The sequence below is a fragment of the Protopterus annectens genome, chromosome 12.part0, assembly GCF_019279795.1.
Source record: "Protopterus annectens isolate FY-2018-M chromosome 12.part0, PAN1.0, whole genome shotgun sequence".
In the NCBI taxonomy this organism is placed as follows: domain Eukaryota; kingdom Metazoa; phylum Chordata; order Ceratodontiformes; family Protopteridae; genus Protopterus; species Protopterus annectens.
The window spans coordinates 841,000,097-841,026,206 of record NC_056746.1 but is presented as its reverse complement, the minus strand read 5'-3'; the positions used below and the strand labels follow the sequence as shown (position 1 = coordinate 841,026,206).

Sequence of the window (26,110 nt, the reverse complement as noted above, 5' to 3'; positions counted from 1 at the left end):
ACTTTCCTGCCAGATGAGCCCCCCAAGCATAGTATGATGCATCTGTAGTTAGGGTTTGTGTGGCAGGGGGTGGAGTGAATGGCAGTCCCTTGTTTTGTTGGCAGGCTTCTGCCCACCATAGGAACTCTAGTTGCAGGCAAGGTATAATAGGAATCATTGTTTCCAGGCTGTGACAATGTAGACTCCATAAACTTTTCAAGTACCACTGAAATAGGTTCATAGGTAGGTACTGGGCTATCTGCTCGAAGGCATATATTAGCCCAGCCACGTTGTGCGGTATTCACCACCCCTTTAGTTAGTTCCCTAGGCCCTTGATCTAGCAGCTACTACCCTTGACCCCTATCTAGTAGAGCTGTTAGTGTGATCCCTGGTATGAATTTTCTGTTACCCATCCACTCGTCAAGGTTCCTCTTGAAGAGTAATAGTGAGCGGCTCTCTGTCTTATGTAGATCGGGACCTTGTTCCATAGCAAGGGAAGTCTTTGCGAAGGGAATCTATCCCTCCAGCATGTTCTATTCATTGTTGTGCTGAGGTTTATATCCCTAAAGCGTGTAGCTCGAGTACATTTGGTTTTGCTAAGATGGAGCATGTTCAACAGTTCTGGGTTGGACATGGCTCTGTGTGTTAGACAGAGATTGCCTCTGAGAAGGCGGTATGCAACAAGAAAAGCCTTAGTTTTTTCAATCGTGCTGCATAGGGTAACTGTTTAAGGCCATTAATCCTGTTAGTGAGGTACCTCTGTGGTCTCTCCAGCTGCTGGAGATGCCTAGCCAGGTACATTCCAATTGGTGCATTGTACTCAAGAATGGGTCTGAAGAGGGAAGAGTAGAGGGGCACCACTACATCCTTAGATCTTGATGCAAACCCTTTCATGATCAGATGGGTCACATAGAAGGATTTTCTAACCATCTTGGCAACATGGTTATCAAAGGAAAGCTGACCATCTACTTGGGTCCCAATATCCCTCATTACTTCTTCAGATTTCAGGGGGTTACCTCCTATGTGGTAGTTTGTGGGTACTCTGTTTTTTCCAAAGGGGATTGCTACACATTTTTAGCATTTAGCTTGAGACCATGGCTTTGACACCATGCAACAGTCTCATTAAGGCCCTCCTGGAGGATATCCATGTCGGCCGGAGACTCTATTATAGCACCCAGTTTGCAGTCGTCCGCAAACTTGGTCAGCCACAGCCCTTCAGTGCTTGCCTGTACTTCTGAGAAGTATATGCCAAACAGGAGGGGCCCCAGGACAGAGCCCTGAGGCACACCGCTCCTTACTGGTCTGGATTTGGACATAGATCCCGCTACTCTTACTTTGTGGGATCTATCTGAGAGCCAGTTTGTGATCCATCTTGTGACGTAAGGGTTTATGCCCAGGTTGGTGAGTATCAATAATACCCGAATGGGGAATGGTGTCAAATGCTTTAGCAAGGTCAAGGTAAGCAGTGTGTACCTCCTTTCCCTTATCTATAGCCTGAGTAACTGTGTCAAAGAAGTCCACCAGGTTCAGGAGGCATGATCTGCCCTTGACTAAGCTGAACTGTGTGGGGTCAAGTGTTTGGAGGTTCCCAATCTCACCATTTATGAGTTCCATAATGATTTGCTCCATTGCCTTACAGATCAGACTGGTCAGGCTTATTGGTCGGTAGTTTCCAGGGTCGGTTGTGCAGCGGAACCACCGTTGCTGTGTGCCATTCTATGGGCACATATCCTGTCGAGAGGCTGAGACTGAACAGGGTATTCAGATGCGGGGTTAATTCATCTTGGAGCTTGCGTATGACACAGCCCAGGACAGCATCTGGTCCCATGGAGGCAGTGTTTTTAGCTTTAGATAGAGCCTTATTAATCAACGTATCAGTAATAATTGGAGTTACACAATCCCCTGGAATAGTAATAGGCCCTGTAGGTGGTGAGGGGGGGGGGGGGATTTGCACTGAACCTATCAGCCAAGATGTTGGCAATGTCAGTGGGGTCAGTGTATTTTGTTCCATTTTGTACTAGCTCAGAACAGACCTGAGCGTTGCCATTTAGGTTTTTGACGTAACCATAGAAGGCCTTATGGTTATCCTTGGCAACTTTCTTTTCGAATTTGGCTTTAGCTGACTTGATGAGGGCCCTCAATTTCTTACAAATGTTGATCAGGGATGATTTTTCTACTTGAGATTTGGCCTTTTTTTGTACAAGTCTCCTCCTTTTATTGTATAGTTTGCTTATGGCTGGGGTCCACCAGACTGGTTTCTTCTTGCTTAAGGAAGGAGTTTTGGTTTTATTTGGGATAGCATGGTCCATGCAATCCTGAAGATGCATATAAAGTGCCTTGGTGTAGGATTCCGCATCCTGGATATCATTATCCTTCTACAAGGGAATAGTGAAGCTTTCCACTTCTGACGCAAGTAGTTTGAAGTTTGCTTTAGAAAGTTTTTTTACAATGATTTCTTTGACTGGGGGAGGTGGAGGGGTGAGGACATCCAGGGTTACCAGTTTGTGGTCTGATCTGACCAGAGAGGGAGTGATAACGGGTGTGGTACAATGTGCACCCATATTTGTGATGACTAAATCCAATATGTTGTCCCCTCTAGTGGGAGAACATACCAGTTGTTCAAGGGCATTTGAATTTATAAATTCTATGAACCACTGGGCATTGGAGTTAGAGCTTTGGTAGTTTGCCCAGTCTATACCAGGGTAGTTGAAATCACCCAAAATTATGGTGCTGGGTAGGACCTTTATATTTTCCAATGCCTCAAGGAATGCCGAGTGATCATCTTGGGACATGGTGGGCGATCTATAACAGGCTATGACTTGAAATGTGGTTTTGCCTGCTGATAGTTGCGCATGGGTGATCTCTGGGGCATCATGCTGCGCCACTAACCTGGAGATGTAGGTATCCTTGATGAATATGGATACATCTTCGCCCTTTGTACTGTGATCCGGTAACTGAGGCCGGAAGGTATGATATGAATTGTGACCTGGTAGTGCTGGGGTGCTCGCTAGAGCCTTGAACCAGGTTTCCGTCACTGCACAAACATTGATATTCTCAATACTGAGGAGTGCCTCGAGTGTGTGCATTTTGAGGTTGAGACTTCTGGCGTTGAGTAGCATTACCCTTAGTTTTTGGTTACCTGTGCTCATGTCTGACTGTCCTCATATGCAGTCTTGCATATGGAATTAGAAGAAAGCAGGAGGCCATGAACCCCAAGGCTTGCAGAATTTGTCTTGCAGATAGCAGGTTTTTTGTGGCCACCTGTCAGAAGTAAGTCACCAATTGAATTTGCTTTTCTGGCATAAGGTAAGCCATCTGGGCAGTTGCACTCAAGCTTGCACCCAGGAATGCAATTTTTTGAGAGGGTACCAGTTGTGATTTCTTTTTGTTTATGATGTACCCTAGACAAGTTAGAACCCTTTTTACAAATGCCAGATGCTTTAGAAGAATGTCCTTGTTTTCTGCCTGAATTAGACAATCGTCCAGGTATGGATATATTTGAATATTTCTTTGCCTGTAAAAATGCAATTACTGGAGCCAGGCACTTTGTGAAGACCCTGGGCACAGTAGATAAGCCAAATTGCAGTGCAGAGAACTGGTAATGCAAGTAGCCTGCTTTGAAGCGGAGGTATCTTCTGCAAGATTCCCTGATTGGGATATGCAGGTAAGCCTCTTAAGTCTAGAGTTACCAACCAGGCATCTTTGCCTAGCATAGTTAGTAACTGTTGAAGAGTCAGCATCTTGAATTTTGGAATGTCCAGAAATGTGTTTAGAGTGGATAAATCCAGAATTGGATGCAACGATTTGTCTTTTCTGGGTACCAGGAAAAGTCTTGAATAGAAACCTTGTCCCTTTTCCTCTTCTGGTACTGGTTGAATAGCCCCCATGTTCATGAGGGACAGAACTGGTTTTTGGGCCTCTGCTCACTGATTTGGGGGCAGATCTGGCCATCCGTTTGGGATTAGCAACATGTGGAAGTGAAATCTGTATCCCTGGGATACTATACTTCAAACCCATTTGTCCTGGGTAATAAGTTGCCAGTTTTGTGCATGAAGTGCCAGTTTTCCCCTCAAAGGGGCGGCTAAAAGGTAAGTGCTTGGTGATTGTAGAGGGAAGTCATTGAGATGGTTTACCATAGGGAGGTGCCTTGTTGTTTCCAGATTTGGAGGTGGAGGCACCCCATTGTTTTGTTCTAAAAGTTCCTTGTGACTGAAACCTGGAGCCTTTGGAATGTCTGGATTTGACTTGAGCGGCTCTCAAGGGGACTGGAAAGGACCAGTTTTTAGTAGGCCAGTGCCTACTAAATCTTGGTGGTTGCACTTGTAAGAAATCTTTCACAGTTTGCATAGATTTAGCTTTATCTTCCATCTTTTTTAACACTTCTTCAGCCTTATTACCAAAGAGACGGTCCTGTTGTAAATGAGCATCCAACAATTTTGCTTTAACATGGTCAGGCAGAGTTTGCTCTGAGCAAGCATGCCTTCTTAGCACAGATCCAGTTACAGCAGCCCTGCAAGAGGCCTCCAAGGAATCAAAACCACATTGCAAAGTATGTTTTCCAACTTGTTCAGCTGAATGTAATAAATCCTGCAAATCTTTATTTTCCACACAGAGATTAACATAATTTTCTGTTTAAGTAGTCCCATGAAATGCAGTTGATATTTAAGCATATGAAATTGACAGTTTAAAGCCCTGATTGCCAAGGTTGCAGACGTGTAAACCATCTTACCCCATCTATCCAGCACCCTGGAATCTATATCAGGAGGAGTAGGATTTTTAGCAGTAGAGGCCTTAATGCCCTTGGGACCCTGAGAAATGGTTTCAGGATCAGCAATAGGATTTTTGAAAAGGAATTTGTGGGAGTCAGGAACCCTGCAGTATCGGTCTGGCTTACAAGGAGCCAGAGGCAGAGAATCAGGAGTCATACAGATTCTGAAAAAACATCATCAACAATGTCTACAACAAGAGGTATAGCCAAAGGCCTATGCTGAGGAAGAAGAAGAAAATCCCCAAGTCTCTTTTTAGATTCAGAAAAATCCTGACTTTCCCAGTGGAAATGTTCCCTTAAGGTATGTAAAGTTTCCCCAAAAGAAAAATCCTCAGGGGGAGAAGCAGAAGGAGAAGGAATGGAATCTTCTGCATCAGAGTCCTCATAAGTAGGAATAGACAAATCCTGCTCATAAGAAGAGTCAGAAGAAAGAGAATCCGGTTCAGAATATTCATAATCAATGTCTTGCCTAGGCCTCTTAGAAGGAGGGGGTTGGCTACTCCTGATCAGAGTAATTAAATCTTCAGCCATTTTGATAACTTGTTTTTTAAGCATAGGGGCCTGCACATGTGGCTCAGGCGTCGGTTTTTTAGACATAGATTTAGATTTTGGCCTTAGTTTTGAAGATAGTGTCAGCCTAATATACAAATCTGTAGGCCTGAAAACACCCTCAGAAGCCGGTGCCTGCACAGCGGCTCCGGACCCATCTAAGGTACAGACATCCGCGGGTTCCATAATTGAAGCACCTCGTGGCATAATAGACTCCGAATGGGTCTCAGCAGAGGCCTGCGAATCAGAAGTAGCAAGTATCAGGGGCTGCAAAAGGGCCTCACTGAGTACCTGTGAACTGGCGACTGGCTTAGGAGAAGCGTCGTCGTCAATTTTGGACCTCGACGGTCTGTCTGTCTTTTTCTTTGTGTTTTTTAGGTATTCCGGTAGTTGGATTGCTAACCGACGACATTTCTGGACAATTAAATCTTGAGCCAAAATATTTAGAAACAAAAGTATACCGACGTTTAATAGTGCGTTGATTAAATTTAGCACAAAACCGACAGCAAGGCATGTTGTGGTCAGGGCCTAGGCAAAGAATACAGTACAAATGAAAATCCTTATGAGGTATTTGCTTCCCACAAGTAATGCAATTATTAACTTTTACTGACATCGGTAAGGAGCAAGAAAAAGTTTCCCCAACGGGGTACTTAGCTTTTAGATGAAGACTTTGGTTCTGAAACTCGAAAACGAAAGTTTCAGGAGTCGGCTGACCGGCACTTGCGAACTGCTTCTGCTTTGGGCACCGCGCGGCAAGAAAGACTGATGTAATGGCATCGGCTGCATGTTTTATACCCCTGACGACCTGACGTCATGGAAGAAGGGACAGCAACCGACGCAGGACACAAGACTTTGGTAATCAGGCCGACTGAGGGCAACCTGCCAGCAGATTACCCAAACGTAACAACTGCAACAGTGAAACACGAAGAACATCTCCAGGTAACAGCTTCTAGGATATCCATAGTAGAGACACTCCTGAGAAAGGCTGTAGAGGTAGATGCAGCCCTGGTTGAATGGGGCTGAGGCCCTGTAGGAGAGGTTTTCCATGGTGCTTATAGCAGAAATGAATGCAGTGGCGTATCCATTTTGAAATGGTTTGTTTTGAAATAGCTTTCCCCTATGTCCTTGCAGCAAATGCCACCAGCAGTTGTTCAGACTTCCTTTGAGGTTTAGTCCTGTCCAAGTAGAATCTAAGCTGTCTGTGCACAGCTAAAGAGTGTAGTATTCATTCTCCTTTGTTCTGTGGGTTAGGAAAGAAGGTAGGCAAATGAATGGACTGATTAAGAGTCACACTAGATACCACCTTAAGATTGAAGGAGGGATTGGTTCTGAGGGACACCTCAGACATGACAGATGATGAAAGGTTCCACTGCCATAAGGGCCTGTAGTTCAGATACCCATCTTGCAGAAGTTAATTGCTAAAAGGAAAGCTGTTTTCTAGGAAAGAAATTTTAAATCTGCAGTAGCAGCTGGCTTGAAAGGAGGAAGAGTTTTTCCAAGACAATGTTAAGATCCCAGTCTGGAGTTGGAGCTCTCCTGGGTGGCCTTAAATTTTTGGCCCTTCTGAGGAACTGCTTGAGCAGTGGGTGAGAGAAGAGGGGAGGGCACTGTGCTATAATGATCTGAAATAGCTGAGGCATGAATTTTGATGGAGGAAAAAGGCAAGCCCTTATGAAGCATCTCAGTCAAGTATTGTAGAATCTGAGGTAAATTGGGCACTGCTGCGTTCATTCCTTGAGATTGGTTCCAGGCACAGAATCTTTTCAATTTTGCAGCATAAGATTTTCTAGTACTAGGCCTACTTGCCTCTAAAATGATATCCATTATTGATTTACTGAGGGATGGTAAAGGAGAGATTAGATAATTAGCCAGGCTGCCAGGTTCAGGGTTTGCAGCTGAGGGTGCAGAATCTGGTTCTCCTGCTGAGACAACAGGGAAGGAGTCTAAGGCAGGTGCCATGGAGCCATGTGTGACACACTGCGTAAGAGTGGGTACCAGTGTTGGCGAGGCCAGTTTGGTGCATATAAAATCGTCTTTGGCCTGTCCTGTTTGATCTTTAGTAGTACCTTGGAGAGCAGAGGCAGAGGAGGAAAGGCATAAACTGATAGGTTTTTCCACCTGAAGGATACAGCATCCACTTTAAAAGCTAGTTTGTGGGGAATCCTTGTGCAAATGTTGTCCAGTTCATGGTTCTGGGGGGAGGCAAACCGGTCTATATCTGCCCCCCCCCATTTTTCTTGTCAAAATGTTGAAAATCCTTGGTTCCAGTTTCCGCTCGTGTGAGTCCAAGAGGTTTCTGCTTAGTCCATCTGCCAGTGTATTTTGTTTCCCTGACAGGAACTGAGCTTGTAGATTCACTTGGTAGCTCAGGGCTGTATTCCACAATGCCATGGCTAGTCTGCAGAGGGGGTAAGAATATGTACCCCCCTGCTTATTTATGTACCACATGACAGTGGTGTTGTCAGTCTTTACCATTAGCTGTCCTGGAAAAATGTGGTCCTTGAAGGCTGTCAGAGCATTCTGTACAGCGAACATTTCCTTTCGATTTATGTGCAGGTGCATTTGACTTGGATTCCATTTGCCCTGAATGCACTTCCCTGCCAGGTGAGCCCCCCCATGCATAGTCTGATGCATCGGTTAAGATTTGGGCGGCAGGGGGTAATGTGAATGGTAGTCCCCTATTTTGGTGGCAGGCCTCTGCCCACCAAAGGAACTCTTAGGCATAGGCCAGGTATGACAGGAATCCTTGCTTCTAGAACCTGTGAATGTTGACACCATAGGCTTTTGAGATACCATTGTAGTTTCCATGGAATTAGAAGAATGCAAGAGGCCATGAACCCCAAGGCTTGCAGTATTTGCCTGCAGATAGCTGGGTTTTTGTGGCCACTTGTTTGAAGTAAGTTGTCAAATGAATCAGTTTCTCTGGCGTGAGGAAAGCCATCTGGGAAGTTGTATTCAAGCTTGCTCCCAGGAATATAATTTGTTGACAGGGTACCAGGTGGGATTATTTTTCGTTTATGGTGAACCCCAGACAAGTCAGTACCCTTTGAACAAAGGCCAGATTATTCAAAAAATGTCCGTGCTTTCTGCCTGAATTAGACAATCATCCAGGTATGGGTATATTTGAATATTTCTTTGCCTGCAAAATGCAATGACTGGAGCTAGGCACTTTGTGAATACTCTGGGCGTAGTAGATAAGCCAAAGGGCAGTGCAGAGAACTGATAGTGCGTGTAGCCTGCTTTGAAGCGTAGGTACCTTCTGCAAGACTCGCTGATAGGGATGTGCAGGTATGCTTCTTTTAAGTCTAGTGTTGCCAACCATGCATCCTTGCCTAGCATAGGAAGCAGCTGGTGAAGAGTCAGCATTTTGAATTTCGGAATCACCAGAAAGGTGCTTAGAATATAAAGGTCCAGGATAGGACGCCATGTATTGCCTTTTCGGGGTACCAGAAAAAGTCTCAAATAGAAACCTTGTCCCTTTTCCTCTTCTGGTACCAGCTGAATAGCCCCTATGTTTAAGAGAGAGAGTACTTGATTTTGGGCCTCTTCCCACTGATTTGGGGGTAGATCTGGCCACCCGTTTGGTGTTGGTAATGTGTGGAAATGAAATCTGTATCCTTGGGACACTATATTTAAAAGCCATTTGTCCTGGGTAATGAGTTCCCAGTTTTTGGCCTGCAGACCAATCTTTCCGCCTAAAGGAGCATTCAGTTGGGAAGTGCTTGGTAGTTTTAAAAGCAAGTCATTGAGACAGTTTTCCATAAGGGGGAGTCTTACTACTCCCAGGCTAGGGTGCGGAAACCCCCCACTGCCTACTCTTGTGTGTCCCTTGGGACTGAAACCTGGGTTTTGCTGTGTCTGGGTTTGGCTTGAGAAGACCTGGAAGGGGCTGGAAAAGACCAATTTTTAGAAGGTCAGTGCTTACTAAATCTAGGAGGCTGAACTTGTAAGAAATCTTTAACAGTTTGCATAGATTTAGCTTTATCTTCCATCTTTTTAAGAACTTCCTCAGCCTTGTTGCCAAACAGGCGGTCCTGATTTAAGGGAGCATCCAACAATTTAGCTTTAACATGATCAAGCAAACCTTGATCCTTAAGCCAAGCATGCCTTCTGAGCACAGACCCAGTAACAGCAGCCCTGCAAGAGGCCTCTAATGAATCAAATCCACATTGCAAAGTATGTTTTCCAACCTGTTCAGCAGAATGCATTAAATCCTGTAATTCTTGACTTTCAGCACAGTCAGGAAGTAACATCACTTTCTGTTTAAGCAATCCAATAACATGTTGTTGATACTTTAACATATGAAACTGGCAGTTTAAAGCCCTAATGGTCAAGGTTGCAGAAGTGTAAACTTTCCTAACCCCATTTATCCAGCGCTCTGGAGTCTCTATCAGAGGGGGTAGGATTTTTAGCAGTAGAAGCCTTAACACCCTTGGGTCCCTGTGAAATAGTCTCTGGATCCGCAATAGGATTTCTGAAAAGGAACTTATGAGAATCAGGAACTCTAATATCCATCAGGTTTTCTGGGAGCAGGAGGCAAAGAATCAGGAGCCAAACTAGATTCTGAAAAGGCATCATCAACAATGTCTAGTACAGGAGGTATAGCTAAAGGCCTATGCTGAGTCAGGAGTAAGAAATCCCTAAGCCTCTTTTTTGAATCAGAAAAGTCCTGGCTTTCCCAGTGGAAATGCTCCCTTAGAGTATATGTAAGGTCTCACAAAAAGAAAAAAAAACCTTTGGAGGGGAAGCAGAGGGAATAGAGTTCTCTGCATCAGAATCCTCATAAGTAGATAAGGGCAAATCCAGATCATCAGAAGAATCAGAAAAATCAGAATCCTGTTCAGAAGATACATAAACAACTTCAGTCCTAGATCTTTAAGAAGGGGGAGGTTGGCTTCCCCTGATTAGAGTTATAAGATCTTCAGCCATTCTTATTTGTTTTTTAGGCATAGAGGCCTGAGCATGCGGCCTGGGTGTCAGTTTCATAGGCATGGTTCGAGATTTTGGCCTAAATGAAGAAGGCGGCGTTGGTTTAATATGCAAGTCCGTAGGCCTGAATACACCCTCAGAAGCCGGTGCCTGCACAGCGGCTCCGGACCCATCCAAGGTAGAGACGTCCACAGGTTCCACAGTTGAAGCATCTCGCTGCATACCGGACTCCGAATGGGTCGCAGTAGAGGCCTGGCGTCAGAAGTAATGGGTATCAGGGGCTGCGAAAGCACCTCACTGAGTACCGGCGAACTGGCAACTGGCTTAGGAGAAGCGTCGTCGGCAACTTTGGACCTCGGCGGCCTGTCTCTGTCTTTATCATTGTGTTTTTTTGGAATCCTGGCAGTTGGATGGCTAACCGACGACATTTCTGGATAATTAAACCGAGAACCGAAATATTTAGAAGCGAAAATATACAGACGACTGATTAAATAAAGCACAAAACCGACAGCAAGGTACGTCATGGTCAGGGTCTAGGCAAGAAATACAGTATGAATGAAAATCTTTATGAGGCATTTGCTTTCCACAAGTAATGCAATTATTAACTTTTACTGATATTGGTAAGGAGCAAGAAAAAGTTTCCCCAATGGGGTACTTAGCTTTCGTTAAAGACTTTGGTTCTGAAACTCGAAAACGAAAATTTCAGGAGTTGGCCGACTGGCACTTGCAAACTGCTTCTACTTCGGGCACCGCACGGCAAGAATGACTGATGTAATGGTGTCGGCTGCATGTTTTATACCCCTGACGACCTGACGTCATGGAAGAAGGGACAGCAACCGACGCAGGACCCAAGACTTTGTTAATCAGGCCGACTGAGGGCTACTGCAAGCAGATAACCCACATCTAATGACTGCAACAGCGAAACACGAAGAGCATCACAGCAATGTGCTGAACTGGTTGTGAATGGTATCACCTTCACCAATCAGGGTGATACAGCAAATCTAGTGGCTGATAAATTTAGCTCAAACATCACCCCCCCCCCACTCTCCACAGCTCTACCAGGTGAAATCCCCTCCAACACACTTCCCCAGCTATCAGCAGGGAGCTGAGAACACAGCCTTCACAGGTCATGGCAACATCTCTGGTTGCCTCCTGAACAACCTAAAATATGACCCATCAGGACCACTTGAGGTAGTCTAATAGCAGCCTTGAAAAAGGCTACCTTACAAGTGAATGGAGGACTGCAACAGTTATTCCCCTCAACAAGCATGGACCATCAAACCGATCTATCAGTCTAACAAACCTAATATGCAAAGCCATGGAACAAATTATCATACAAATAATAAACCAGGACATTGGCAACCTACAGACACTGGACCTTCTCAAATTGGCTGGACCTCCCCGGTAAACAAATGTAAAATAAATAAATAAAGGTCATAGCTACTTTACTTGATAGACTTCGAGAGGGTCACCAAGGCAATGGATGAGGGTAAAACAATGCATACTGCATCTCATTCAAAAGAAACAAATATATCAGTACAGCAGGTGAAAGGGCAAGCATGATGGTTGAAACAAATCCTGTTAGGAGCTTTTCTCCCTAGATCACACCAACAAAATAAAGGACTTTGGACTCTAAAGGACTTCCACACAATTATCAAATTAAAATAAATAAGAAAACAATCTGAGATCAAGCACTATGTATTTTAAGATTTTTTTTTTCACAGCAAAAGCAAAAAAAAAACAAACTGTAAATTCAGACATAAAACAAATTAACAAAACAATACACAATTAAAAAAAGACTTTCAGTGCTCAACTTACATAATGAAATAAGCAAAAATTTGTGAAGACTGGTCCACATCTCAAGATATGAATTATGTTGCAGGTGATGCTAGTGACACATGAAAGATGGTCTAGCCTGTATAGTAAGCTGTTACACAGCAGTGGAATTCTTGATCAAGATTTAACTACTGACAAAAGAAAGACTGCTTGTACATAGGTAGTTACTAGGCTATCTGCCCGAGGGAATTTATAAGCCTAGCCAGAATGTGTCGGCTTTCGCCACCCCATTGATTAATTAACTGATCCTCTGTCAAGCAGAGCCAATTAAGTGATCCCAGGGTTGTATTTTCTGTTACCCATCCACTCGTCAAGGTTTCTCTCGAGTGTTAGTGAGGGGCTCTTGCCTGATGTAATCTGGAATTCTGTTCCAAAGCATGGGGAGTCTCTGTGACAGGAATCTATCCCTCCAGCATGTTCTATTTATTGTTGTGGCGAGGTTTAGCTCTCTACAGCATGTGGATCTCAGTGACTTGGATTTCTTTAGGTAGAGCATGTCCATCAATTCTGAGTTGGACATGGCTTTGTAAGTCAGGCAGAGATCACCTCCGAGTAAGCGATACGCCACCGAGTACAGCTGGAGTTTTTTCAGGCTGCATAGGACATATGTTTGAGACCAGTAATCCCCCTCTGGTGACATACTTTTGTGCTTTCCAGCTGTTGGAAGTGTCTTGTGAGGTACATCCCAAATGGGGCATTGTACTCTTATGATGGGTCTAATGAGTGACAAGTAGAGGGGCACTATAACCCTCTATTTCTAGATGCGAACCCTTTAGTAATTAGATGGGCCACATAGAAGGATTTCCCAACTACTTTGGCAATATGATTGTCAAAGGAGAGGATTACTATCTACCTGGGTCCCCGGATCTCTTATTACCTCTTCTGTATTAAGGGGGCTGCCACCCATGTGGTAATTCGTGGGTGTTTTGTTTTTCCCAAATGGGATGACTTTGACACCAGGTGCCCGTCTCAGTAAGGCCCTTTTGGAGGATGTCCATGTCAGCTGGAGAGTCAGTTATGGCTCCCAGTTTGCAGTCATCGGCGAACTTGGTTAGCCATGTTTGCCTGTACTTCTGAAAAGTATATCCCGAACAGTAGGGGTCCCAGGACAGAGCCTTGCGGGACACCACTTGTGACTGGTTTAGAGTCGGACCTGGAGCCCGCTATTCTTACAGTGTGAGTTCTATCTGTAAGCCAGTTGGCAGCCCATCTCGTGACGTAGGGGTTTATGCTCAGGCTGGTGAGTTTTTCTGTAATACCCGAGTGGGGAATGGTGTTGAAAGCCTTGGCGAGGTCAAGGTAGGCTGTGTGAACCACCTTTCCCCTCGTCTATGGCCTTGGTGACTGTCTCGAAGAAGTCCACCAGGTTTAGTAGACATTACCTATCCTTAAAGCCGAACTGGGTCAGGTCAAGTGTTTAGAGGTTCCCAATGTCTTTGTTAATAAGTTCCATGATGATGCGCTCCATAGCCTTGCAGACCAGGCTAGTCAGGCTTATGGGCGATAGTTACCAGGGTCAGTTGTAGCCCCTCCTTTGTGGAGAGGAATAACCATTGCTGTGCACCATTCTATGGGGACGCAGGCTGTGGAGAGGCTGAAGTTGAACAGCGTGTTTAGGTGGGCGGTTAGTTCGTTCTGTAGTTCGTGCAAAACACAGCCTGGGACACCATCTGGTCTCATTGACGCTGTGTTTTTGGCTTTTGAAAGTGCTGTTTTCACCTGTGCGTCTGTGATTTTTGGGACACTACACTTTTCCGGTATTGTTGTGGGCCCTTTTGGCGGTGAGAGGGGCGTGAAGTTTGTACTGAATCTATCTGCCAGGATGTTGGCAATATCAGTAGGTTCAGTATATTGTTTTGTTTTGCACTAGTTCAGTGCATATCTGCGAGTTGCCACTTAGATTCTTAACATAGCTAAAGAAGGCTTTGTGGTTATCTTTTGAACCCTTGAACTTTCGAAGTTGGCCTTGGATGATTTCATGAGGGACCTCAGTTTCTTACAGATACTGATCAGGGATGTCTTTCCTTCTTGGGATTTGCTTTTTTTTTCTGAACTAGTTTCCTCCTCCTATTGTATAGCCTTGTTTATTGCAGGGGTCCACCAAACTGGCTTCCTTCTCTTAGAGGAGTGAGTCTTGGTTTTGCTAGGGATAGCACGATCCATGCATCCTTGTTGGTGCTCACAGAGTGCATTTGAAAAGGTTTCTGCATCTTGGGCAGCGTTATCCTTTAGAGTGGGGGCTGTGAAACTTACCACCTCTGTCTTAAGTAAGGTGAAGTTTGCTTTGGAAAAGTTTTTTACTGTGGTTTTCTTAGTTGGGGGTGGTGGTGGGGTGGGGACATCCAGAATGATTAATTTATGGTCTGATCTAACCAGTGACGGGGTTGATCTTGGTGTGGAACACCTGTCGCCCATGTTGGTGATGACCAGGTCCAATATGTTTTCACCTCTGGTAGGGGAGTTTACCAGCTGATCCAGGGGCGTCTGAGTTGATGAATTCCAGGAAGCGCTGGGCCTGGGAATTTGTACTCTAGTAGTTTTCCCAGTGAATGGTAGGGTAATTGAAATCGCCCAATATTAGAGTGTTTGGTAGGACCTTCATGTTTTCCAGCGTCTCCAGAAAGGTGGAGTGGTGGTCCTGGGTCATGGAGGGTGATCTGTAGCAGGCCACAATTTGCATTGCAGATTTGCCCGATGTTAGTTGCACATGGATGATCTCAGAGATATCATGCTGTGCCACTAACCTGGAGGTGTAGGTATCCTTGATGAATATGGATACACCCCCTCCCCTTTTGTGTTTCGGTCCGTGTTCTGTGTCCGAAACGTGTGGTATGAGTTGAAGCCCAGTAGTGCTGGGGTGCTCTCTGGAGCCTTAAATCAGGTTTCAGTTACTGCACAGATGTTGACGTTCTCCATATTGAGGAGTGCTTCGAGCGCGTGCATTTTGAGATTTAAACTCCTGGCGTCGAGTAGCATAACCCTCAGTTTTTTGTTAATTTTGCTGTTTACGGAGGTGGGTTTGACTTTTGAGCCTTGCCTAAAAAATGCACTATGGGGGCAGCAAGAGCCTTGGCCAGTATTCAAAAGCCTAGGTGACAGGTGCAAGCCGTCTCTTGCGAAGCAACGCGGCTTGTCGAGCATGTCGTCCCAGGCTGACAGACACTGGATCCCCTTTAAATGACACCAGAAGCTTAGCCAATTGTTAAAATTGATCATTTTTATTTATACTGAGGTATCATTCTTGGTGAGGGCAGGATGCTACTCAGGGTCAGGGGCATACCAGCCTGGGCTACATGATCAGAGAGGTCTTCCATGTCTCTTCATGTAGTCCAGGGAGGTATGCCTCAGGTCATTCACACCAACATGAACAATGGCAGTCATATTTGAGTGACCTGAGTGCTTGTGTTACTTGGCGGATTCTGGCTCCCGACAGGCAGCTAACAGTAACCTTCTGCTTGTCCAGCCTAGTGAGTTTGACGTCAGTGCACCTGACTATAGAGTCACCTATTACTAGTGTGTTAGGTATGTTATTTCGCCTTAAGGGCTGTGATTGTGCAGCACGCTGATTTTGTGTTTTATGTGTTGTCTGGTTTGTGGTGGGAAGTGCAGGTTGTTTGGCTGTCTGCTTTGGAGGTCTCTGATGCTTTTGCAGGTTTTTATTTAGAGCCTCCGAGTATGATTTTGTGTATTTATGTGTATTTTTTACCAGTGCTGTTTTAGTAGGTCTGTGTGTGGCTGGAGTTGTGGTACAAGTGTTAACCTTCCCCTCTTGATGGTCTGTTCCAGTCTTGGTTGGAGACAGCTTAGCTTCCATTTTGGCTGCATAATTGCATATCTCGCATATGTTAGTGTTTTGTGGTAGGAGGAGAGGGTTGTCTGTGTACATGAGGAAGTTGTAACATTGCCTCAGGATACCCAGATTCACCAGCTGGACTGGAGAGTGCACCTGAAGTTGCCCTTTGGTCATGCATGAATAGGGTGAGCTGCTTAGTTGCTTGATTGGTGAGGGGTGAATAAAGATCCTTTCCCTGCTGGGCAATCAGTGTCAGGGTATATTAGTGTTTGCTATTAGGTCATTCCAGCAGACAAGAGTTTTTACACATACCAAATTTTCTCTTTTCCTCCACTGTTATGAGGGGGTGTTAAAAAGTTCTAAGCTCGACCTAAGTGTTATTTTGCCTGTGTAGCTGAAAAGAGGGTTAAATTCATCTTGCAAAGTGCCAATTGGTCAAATTGTAATGCTATGTTTTGACAGTGTTTCAGATCACTGATTAAACCATGTCAATGAAAAGTGGAATTTTCAAGTATGGAACTCCAAGCCGTCACGAAGTTCCTATTCCTGCAGAACAAAACTCCAAAGGAAATCCATGAATGTATGATGTGCAAGTGTCCTTTCTTAGTCAACTGTGAAGAAGTGGTGTGCAAACTTTCAGCATGGAGATTTTGAGATCAAAGACGCAGCAAGGTCTGGGAGGCCTCAAATGGTGTCAACTCCTGAAACTGTTGATCATGTGCATGACCTGACTTTGGCAGATCGGCGAATGTCGGCTGAAACTACAGATATCTAGGGAATGTGCTGGGTTTATAATCCATGAGCAGCTGGTTATGCAGAAGCTGTCAGCTAAGTAGGTGCCAAAATGTTTGAATGCTGACAAGAAAATATGTCGAGTAGACACTTCCAAGTTGATTTTACGGCATTGTTGTCGAGCTGGTGCCAACTTTTTGGAATGAATAGTCACTGTTGATGAAACACATGGTTACACCACTATGATCCTGAGACAAAACAGTCCATGCAATGGTGGCACTCAGGTTCACCAAGGCCAAAGAAGTTCAAGGTCCAGCAGGAAAGGAAATGGCCACAGTGTTTTGGGATCAGGAAGGTGTTGTAATGAGTGACTATCTTCTAAGCGACCAAACAGTTAATGCAGAATACTACTGTAACTTGCTGTGCCAATTAAAGGAGGTACTGAAAGAAAAAAGGAGAGTGAAGCTGCATAGGAAAGGAGTTCTCTTTTTGCAAGACAATGTACCTGTTCACAAGGCTGGCAAAACAATAGATGTTTTGACAAAATTGCAGTTTGAGTGCATAACTCATCCACCTTACTCACCAGATCTTGCTCCATCTGACTATTTCCTGTTTCCAAACCTTAAAAAGAAATTGAAGGGGTGGAATTTTCAAGTGAGACTATTGTAGAAAGTGAATACTTCTGTCTACTGCTGTTAAATGAGTACCGAACGGTACTACTGTTTAAATTACATGTTCCGAACTGTATAAGGTGAATACTTCTGTCTACTGCTGTTAAGAAGGTACCGAACGGTATTATCGTTCAAATTACATGTTCCGAACTGTTTAAGTTGTATGTTCCGAACGCAGATTTATAGCTCTGTAGGTTACTTCATGAAGAATGGTTGATGCCTTATTGGAACGTAGTAACGGTTATTCTGACATCGTATACCTTAGTACAGCCTGACTATCTTGCTATGTGCCTCTGTAGTCGCTATTGAATGTGGGCGACGATACATTGCTTAACCCTGATCTGATAACACTGTATGCGCACTAGCGGAACATTAGCAAATCTTTCAGGATTTTGTTCAGGTTGCTCCTGTCCCTCTGTAGTCGCTACTACACGTAGTGCGATAATTGCCCTGTAAATTCCCGATTAGATTGTGCTTAACCTCCACGGCTTAGTTTTATTTTTCTGAACCCCTCCATGGCTGCTATTTTTTAGCAGATTAGACCATGGTTTTGTCCACATTTTCTAAATAAGCTAAATGGTTAATGTCCACATTGGCTAAATAAGCTAAATAGGATTGTTCGAGGCTACTCCCTGAAATAGTTGTACCTGTGTAATACATGTTCAGCAATTAACCAGCGCTGGTGCACAACGCCAACTCCACGTGTTTGTGTTACCCTCACAAATGCCTAGCTGGTCGCTGATGTATTCGCTCTAAGTTTATAATATTAACCTGCATACTGTAGGAATATTTGTTTTGATACTGCTTGTTATAGTCTGCATCTGTTATAGAGCCTTTAATTAGTTTTTGTGTCTCCTGAAGTGATTTTGAAGATCTCCTGGCGACATTGCTCTCTTTTATATGGTCGTATATAGCTTTTACTGTATATCTGATTAGTTTTTGTGTCTCCTGAATTGAATAGAATATCTCCTGGCGACATTGCTTTCTTTTCACATGGTTGTATATAACTTTTACTGTTTATTGATAGAGCAAGTTGATCACTCGTCTGCAAAGTAGGCCTGCTGTGTTCAGTTGTGTTTTATCCATTTTAACAGAGTCTATAGCACCAGGATATTGTATTATTGTCTGCTTTACTGACTGTATTGTGTTTATGGTTCTTTCTTTTACCTGCTTACTACTTCTTTTAGGTAATAAAGTGTTCTTACTATTATTTTTGTCACTAACTCTACTCTTCTCTACCTCCTACCTCCAGCTTTTGCCCTGTATTTTCCCTTGGGACCTCGCCTGGGTGGATACATACTCTCAGCTAAAGTCACCTACTCTATCCACACTTTTGCATAGGAAAATACTTGCTCTGCTGCCTTAATCCCCATTTTGGAAATTGGAACAGAGTCTCCCAGTGGAAACTGAGAAAGTATGTGCATCTGTTGCTACTTGGGCTTCTACATCTTTTAATCGCCTGCTTGTTAGATTTTGTAAGCTATCTCCCTGCCAGGACAGCCAGCAGCCTAAACCCTTCTTATTTCTCCCTCTCCATTCTCTCTCCCATCTTTATCTGAGTTTTCCAGCTCTTCCTTATTCCATCCTATTAAGTCCCAAGACCTTCCTAGTGGGCCTAGTGCACTTCTGCATTTGGCCACTAGAGGACGTCCTCTCCTCATTATCATTACTTTTCTTCACTCATTTCTTGCTTTTTCTCTACATTTACTTTTGCCCACTTTACCTATTAAATATAGAACCCTTCTTACCCTGCTTGAACTTACTTTCCTGTATAACCATATTCATGCACCACTGACTGATTGGCTCTCGATCCTCTCCTGGTGTCTTTCCGCTCCGTTCTCACTCCGCTCCCCTACCCTGCCCCCAATTCCCACCCGTCCCTAGCACCTCTAGCTATATACCTCTTGATACCACACCCACTTCCTCCCTACACCAATCACCCACAACTCCTAGACACACCCCAATCAGCCTACTATCCAATTGTAACCACACCTACAGCTAATCTATAACACTACACTTCAATTCTAAACTCACACCCACTTAACAACCTTTCCCTCTAGCACCACTCTTACTTACTTTTTATTACACTTGACCTTGTCAAACTTTTTCTTCTTCCCACTGCACAATAAACTTATAAAATATATAAGATAACTGTAACACTTAACACCAAGTAACCTTTCAACATGCATTTAAATCCCCCATCCATCTTTATTTTAGTATTACTATCTCTTAAATTATCATATCTTTATTACCTCACCCAACCTCCTACTTCTTACCATTCACAACTTTATCACACAACCTACCACCTGAACTCCCCTCTCTCACCCTTACACTCTCCTATTTCTCCCCATCTATACCCAATAACACAACTTTTAACCTTCTCATTCAAAGTTTTCTCCTCACAGAATAACCCTATCCCCATAGTAACTAAACACCCCTTGACCATCACAACAGATCCAAATCGTTATCTTACTCTACTCAATTACCTTTCTAACCCAATCTTTCATCTCATTACCTGCCTTTTATCTGGTGACATCCATCCAAACCCCGCCCTCCACCTCTCCCTCCTCACACAGGCCTATATTATTTACTTCTCTAAACTCACAAAGTATTGTCAATAAAGTCCCTACCCTCCATGCATGGCTCACGTATAACAAACCTGACATACTATCTATCTCAGAAACATGGTTAAAACCCTCTATAAAAGACTCTGAAATAACTCCACCCAGCTATTCTATCATTAGAAAAGACAGGACCCAGAAAAAAGGCGGTGGAGTTGCTCTCCTATATTCTTCTTCCCTGCTAGTTACCCCCTACAACAAACCTACTCCAAAGTTTAACAACGCTGAAGTACTCCTCACTCTCCTACAAGTTAATAAGCACAAACACATCTGTCTAGCATCGCTCTACATCCCCCAGGGGACAACATTTCCACACTTGAAAACATCCTCTCATGGCTCTCTAACAATATCAGCAATGAAACCATAATCTTAGGAGATGTAAACATCAACTGGGCCTCCATCCAGTCTTCAACAAACCCTCTTAATATCAACCTATATAACTTTTCCCAACTTATCAACACAATAACACACCCATCAAAAAACCCCTCCTGTGGCACCATCCTTGACTGGATTCTAGTGTCACATCCCCACTATTTCTCAGACAGTGGTACTCTTCCTGACCCTCTTAGCAATCACTTGCCTATTTTCACCCGACTCCCTGTATCTCTTACGCACCCATAATTACATCACTACCGCAATGACAAAAACTTTAACCCATCAACCTTCATATATTCTCTGAAAGCAATTAACTGGAACAACCTAAAGTCACTACCCCTAGAAGATGCAGTTGCTCACTTCAACTCTACTTTCTTAGAAATACTTGATTCCCAAGCCCCTCTAAGAACAAAAAGAATAAAAACAAATTCTGCCCCCTGGCTAAACAAAACCACACTATCAAGCATGCGCCTTAGAGATAAAGCCTGGGGACTCTATCTGAGAAATAAAACCCCAAACAACATATTGCGTACAAAACCCTTCGAAATAAAGTAAAAAAGTTTATAATCTCTGACAAACAAAAATATTTCTTCACACTCCAAAACAACAATAAAACTAACCCTCAAAGATTCTGGAAGGGGATCTCTACCCTCCTTAACCCCAGCAAACCACACACCCCAACCCCAGACCCAAATGGTTATTGCCCACATTGGCTAAATAAGCTAAATAGGATTGTTCGAGGCTACTCCCTGAAACAGTTGTACCTGTGTAATACATGTTCAGCAATTAACCAGCGCTGGTACACAACACCAACTCCACGTGTTTGTGTTACCCTCACAAATGCCTAGCTGGTCACTGATGTATTCGCTCTAAGTTTATAATATTAACCTGCATACTGTAGGAATATTTGTTTTGATACTGCTTGTTATAGTCTGCATCTGTTATAGAGCTTTTAATTAGTTTTTGTGTCTCCTGAAGTGATTTTGAAGATCTCCTGGTGACATTGCTCTCTTTTATATGGTTGTATATAGCTTTTACTGTATATCTGATTAGTGTTTGTGTCTCCTGAATTGAATAGAATATCTCCTGGCGACATTGCTTTCTTTTCACATGGTTGTATGTAACTTTTACTGTTTATTGATAGAGCAAGTTGATCACTCGTCTGCAAAGTAGGCCTGCTGAGTTAAGTTGTGTTTTATCCTTTTTAACAGAGTCTATAGCACCAGGATATTGTATTATTGTCTGCTTTACTGACTGTATTGTGTTTATGGTTCTTTCTTTTACCTGCTTACTACTTCTTTTAGGTAATAAAGTGTTCTTACTATTATTTTTGTCACTAACTCTACTCTTCTCTACCTCCTACCTCCAGCTTTTGCCCTGTATTTTCCCTTGGGACCTCGCCTGGGTGGATACATACTCTCAGCTAAAGTCACCTACTCTATCCACACTTTTGCATAGGAAAATACTTGCTCTGCTGCCTTAATCCCCATTTTGGAAATTGGAACAGAGTCTCCCAGTGGAAACTGAGAAAGTATGTGCATCTGTTGCTACTTGGGCTTCTACATCTTTTAATCGCCTGCTTGTTAGATTTTGTAAGCTATCTCCCTGCCAGGACAGCCAGCAGCCTAAACCCTTCTTATTTCTCCCTCTCCATTCTCTCTCCCATCTTTATCTGAGTTTTCCAGCTCTTCCTTATTCCATCCTATTCAGTCCCAAGACCTGCCTAGTGGGCCTAGTGCACTTCTGCATTTGGCCACTAGAGGGCGTCCTCTCCTCATTATCATTACTTTTCTTCACTCATTTCTTGCTTTTTCTCTACATTTACTTTTGCCCACTTTACCTATTAAATATAGAACCCTTCTTACCCTGCTTGAACTTACTTTCCTGTATAACCATATTCATGCACCACTGACTGATTGGCTCTCGATCCTCTCCTGGTGTCTTCCCGCTCCGTTCGCCCTTCGGGCTCACTCCGCTCCCCTACCCTGCCCCCAATTCCCACCCGCCCCCAGCACCTCTAGCTATATCCCTCTTGATACCACACCCACTTCCTCCCTACACCAATCACCCACAACTCCCTAGACACACCCCAATCAGCCTACTATCCAATTGTAACCACACCTACTGCTAATCTATAACACTACACTTCAATTCTAAACTCACACCCACTTAACAACCTTTCCCTCTAGCACCACTCTTACTTACTTTTTATTACACTTGACCTTGTCAAACTTTTTCTTCTTCCCACTGCACAATAAACTTATAAAATATATAAGATAACTGTAACACTTAACACCAAGTAACCTTTCAACATGCATTTAAATCCCCCATCCATCTTTATTTTAGTATTACTATCTCTTAAATTATCATATCTTTATTACCTCACCCAACCTCCTACTTCTTACCATTCACAACTTTATCACACAACCTACCACCTGAACTCCCCTCTCTCACCCTTACACTCTCCTATTTCTCCCCATCTATACCCAATAACACAACTTTTAACCTTCTCATTCAAAGTTTTCTCCTCACAGAATAACCCTATCCCCATAGTAACTAAACACCCCTTGACCATCACAACAGATCCAAATCGTTATCTTACTCTACTCAATTACCTTTCTAACCCAATCTTTCATCTCATTACCTGCCTTTTATCTGGTGACATCCATCCAAACCCTGGCCCCTCCACCTCTCCCTCCTCACACAGGCCTATATTATTTACTTCTCTAAACTCACAAAGTATTGTCAATAAAGTCCCTACCCTCCATGCATGGCTCACGTATAACAAACCTGACATACTATCTATCTCAGAAACATGGTTAAAACCCTCTATAAAAGACTCTGAAATAACTCCACCCAGCTATTCTATCATTAGAAAAGACAGGACCCAGAAAAAAGGCGGTGGAGTTGCTCTCCTATATTCTTCTTCCCTGCTAGTTACCCCCTACAACAAACCTACTCCAAAGTTCAACAACGCTGAAGTACTCCTCACCCTCCTACAAGTTAATAAGCACAAACACATCTGTCTAGCATCCCTCTACATCCCCCCAGGGGACAACATTTCCACACTTGAAAACATCCTCTCATGGCTCTCTAACAATATCAGCAATGAAACCATAATCTTAGGAGATGTAAACATCAACTGGGCCTCCATCCAGTCTTCAACCAACCCTCTTAATATCAACCTATATAACTTTTCCCAACTAATCAACACAATAACACACCCATCAAAAAAACCCTCTTGTGGCACCATCCTTGACTGGATTCTAGTGTCACATCCCCACTATTTCTCAGACAGTGGTACTCTTCCCGACCCTCTTAGCGATCACTTGCCTATTTTCACCCGCCGACTCCCCTGTATCTCTTACCGCACCCATAATTACATCACTACCATAATGACAAAAACTTTAACACATCAACCTTCATATATTCTCTGAAAGCAATTAACTGGAACAACCTAAAGTCACTACCCCTAGAAGATGCAGTTGCTCACTTCAACTCTACTTTCTTAGAAATACTTGATTCCCAAGCCCTCTAAGAACAAAAGAATAAAACAAATTCTGCCCCTGGCTAAACAAAACCACACTATCAAGCATGCGCCTTAGAGATAAAGCCTGGGGACTCTATCTGAGAAATAAAACCCCAAACAACATATTGCGTACAAAACCCTTCGAAATAAAGTAAAAAAGTTTATAATCTCTGACAAACAAAAATATTTCTTCACACTCCAAAACAACAATAAAACTAACCCTCAAAGATTCTGGAAGGGGATCTCTACCCTCCTTAACCCCAGCAAACCACACACCCCAACCCCAGACCCAAATAGCCCGGACTTAGATCTAGCTACACAGTTCAACTCCTTTTTCATTGACTCTATTAGCAAACTCACATCCTCCTTCACATGCCCCTCCTCATTATCTAATTCACCCCCACCCTCTCCCACAAACAACCCTCCCCTCATTACCTCTTTCTCCTCACTGTCTATCTTCCACCTCATCCACTACTCAAACCCCCTCTTCGCCCATATCTTCCTCAAATTCTCTCTCTCCCCACTCCTCTCTATTCTCATTTAAACCTATACCCACTTCCACTATAAAAAAACTTCTTCAGAAACTGAAGCCATGTACCAACGCTCCGGACAACATCCCCTCTTACTTCCTAAGTATAGCCGCAGAAGCAATTGCCTATCCCATTAGCATTCTAATCAACCGCTCCATCCATGAATGCACAGTGCCCCTACTGTGGAAGCAAGCCTTTATCATCCCCCTCCATAAAGGAGGCAACAATTGCAACATCAATAACTTCCGCCCTATTGCTATCCTGTCCCCCATATCTAAACTTCTGGAAAAGTGTATCCAGCTTCAACTCCTTCCACATCTCTTAGATAACAACCTTTTAACCCCTACACAACACAGATTCAGGCCAAATCATAGTACCATGACAGCCCTCCTGTCCTTTCTTGAGACTGTTAATAAAGCACGCGATTGCAGCCACATTGTCTCTACCTTACTACTTGACCTCTCCAAGGCCTTCGACACTATCTCACACAGCCTGCTCTTATCTAAACTGTCACAACTTAACCTCTCTCCCTCCTCCATAAATTGGTTCTCCAGTTATTTATCTAACAGATACCAAGCTGTAATAAGGAAGAAGGCCACTTCCTCTTTCCTTAGTACCCCCACTGGAGTTCCCCAAGGATCTATTCTTGGTCCCCTCCTCTTTAATATATTTATAAACGATTTCCACAAATCTATTCCATTTGCAAACATCATCCAATATGCAGATGATGCTACCATAATCTGCTCTGCCACCTCTTCCTCTCTGCTCCAAAAACTCACTCAGGAAGCTTTCTCAATTACTGAACATTGGATGAAAATAAATCACTTAGCTCTCAATGCCTCCAAAACAAAACTAATGGTATTTACCCCCTCCAAATCCACTTCCTTCGACATAAACTCTCTCTCAATTACCAGCCAAAATAACTCACCCTTGGAACTGGTATCTGAAGCTAAGCTATTAGGTGTTCAAATTGACAACCGGCTTAATTTCAACTCCCATCTACAACTTAATATTAAAAAAACTAATCAGTATCTTACTAGCTCCTCCAAAATCACTCTCGCTTCCTCCTTTCTCATCCCCTCTCTTCTCTATGGGGCTCCATTACTGACTAATCTTCAGATCTCTCTAAAAAAACAGCTTTTCTCCTGCTATAACAAAATTGCCAAATTCGCTAATAGCCACAGATCCTCCACCCACCACTGTTCCTCTCTCCAAAAACTAAATTGGCTCGAACTATCTAATCATCTCATCTATATACAGCTGACTTTAGCTCATAAGCTCATTCTCAACCCCTCTCTTTGTCCCTCCCTGTCTTCTGCCTTTAAAATGCACCTACCAAATAGAGTCTTAAGGTCCAACAATCAAAACCTACTGGAAGTTCATAAACCATCTTATCCCCCAGGTAAACACTTCTATCCTTTAACCTTTCCAGTCTCTGGAACTCACTCCCACCATCCATTCGTACCACCTCTAACCACTACATGTTCAAAAAATATCTTCACACATATCTAAGGTCCCAATGGGATTGCTCTTACTCCCACCCCTCATAAATATATGACATCCTTACCTCCTTTATGCTTATGATACCGAACTTTACCTAACAAAGCTTGTGTTCCTTCAGAATAACCACTCTATAATGTACTGTTATGTTCCTTCTGCATAACTACTCTGTTATGTAATTCACGTTACTTCTCAGCTCATTTACTTCACATTAATCCTCATTGATTGTATTGTTTTGAATGCTTTTTGAATTTTGAGCTTAAATGTTTTTATCTACTACTTTTGTATAAATATTTAG

General features: G+C 43.4%; 1 protein-coding gene across 1 annotated transcript in view; it reads right to left on the bottom strand.

The window, feature by feature from the left end:
• Window positions 1–26,110, bottom strand: part of PRPF6 (pre-mRNA processing factor 6) — a gene marked incomplete in the record, with an annotated part of 1,570,595 nt that overhangs the window by 756,207 nt on the left and 788,278 nt on the right.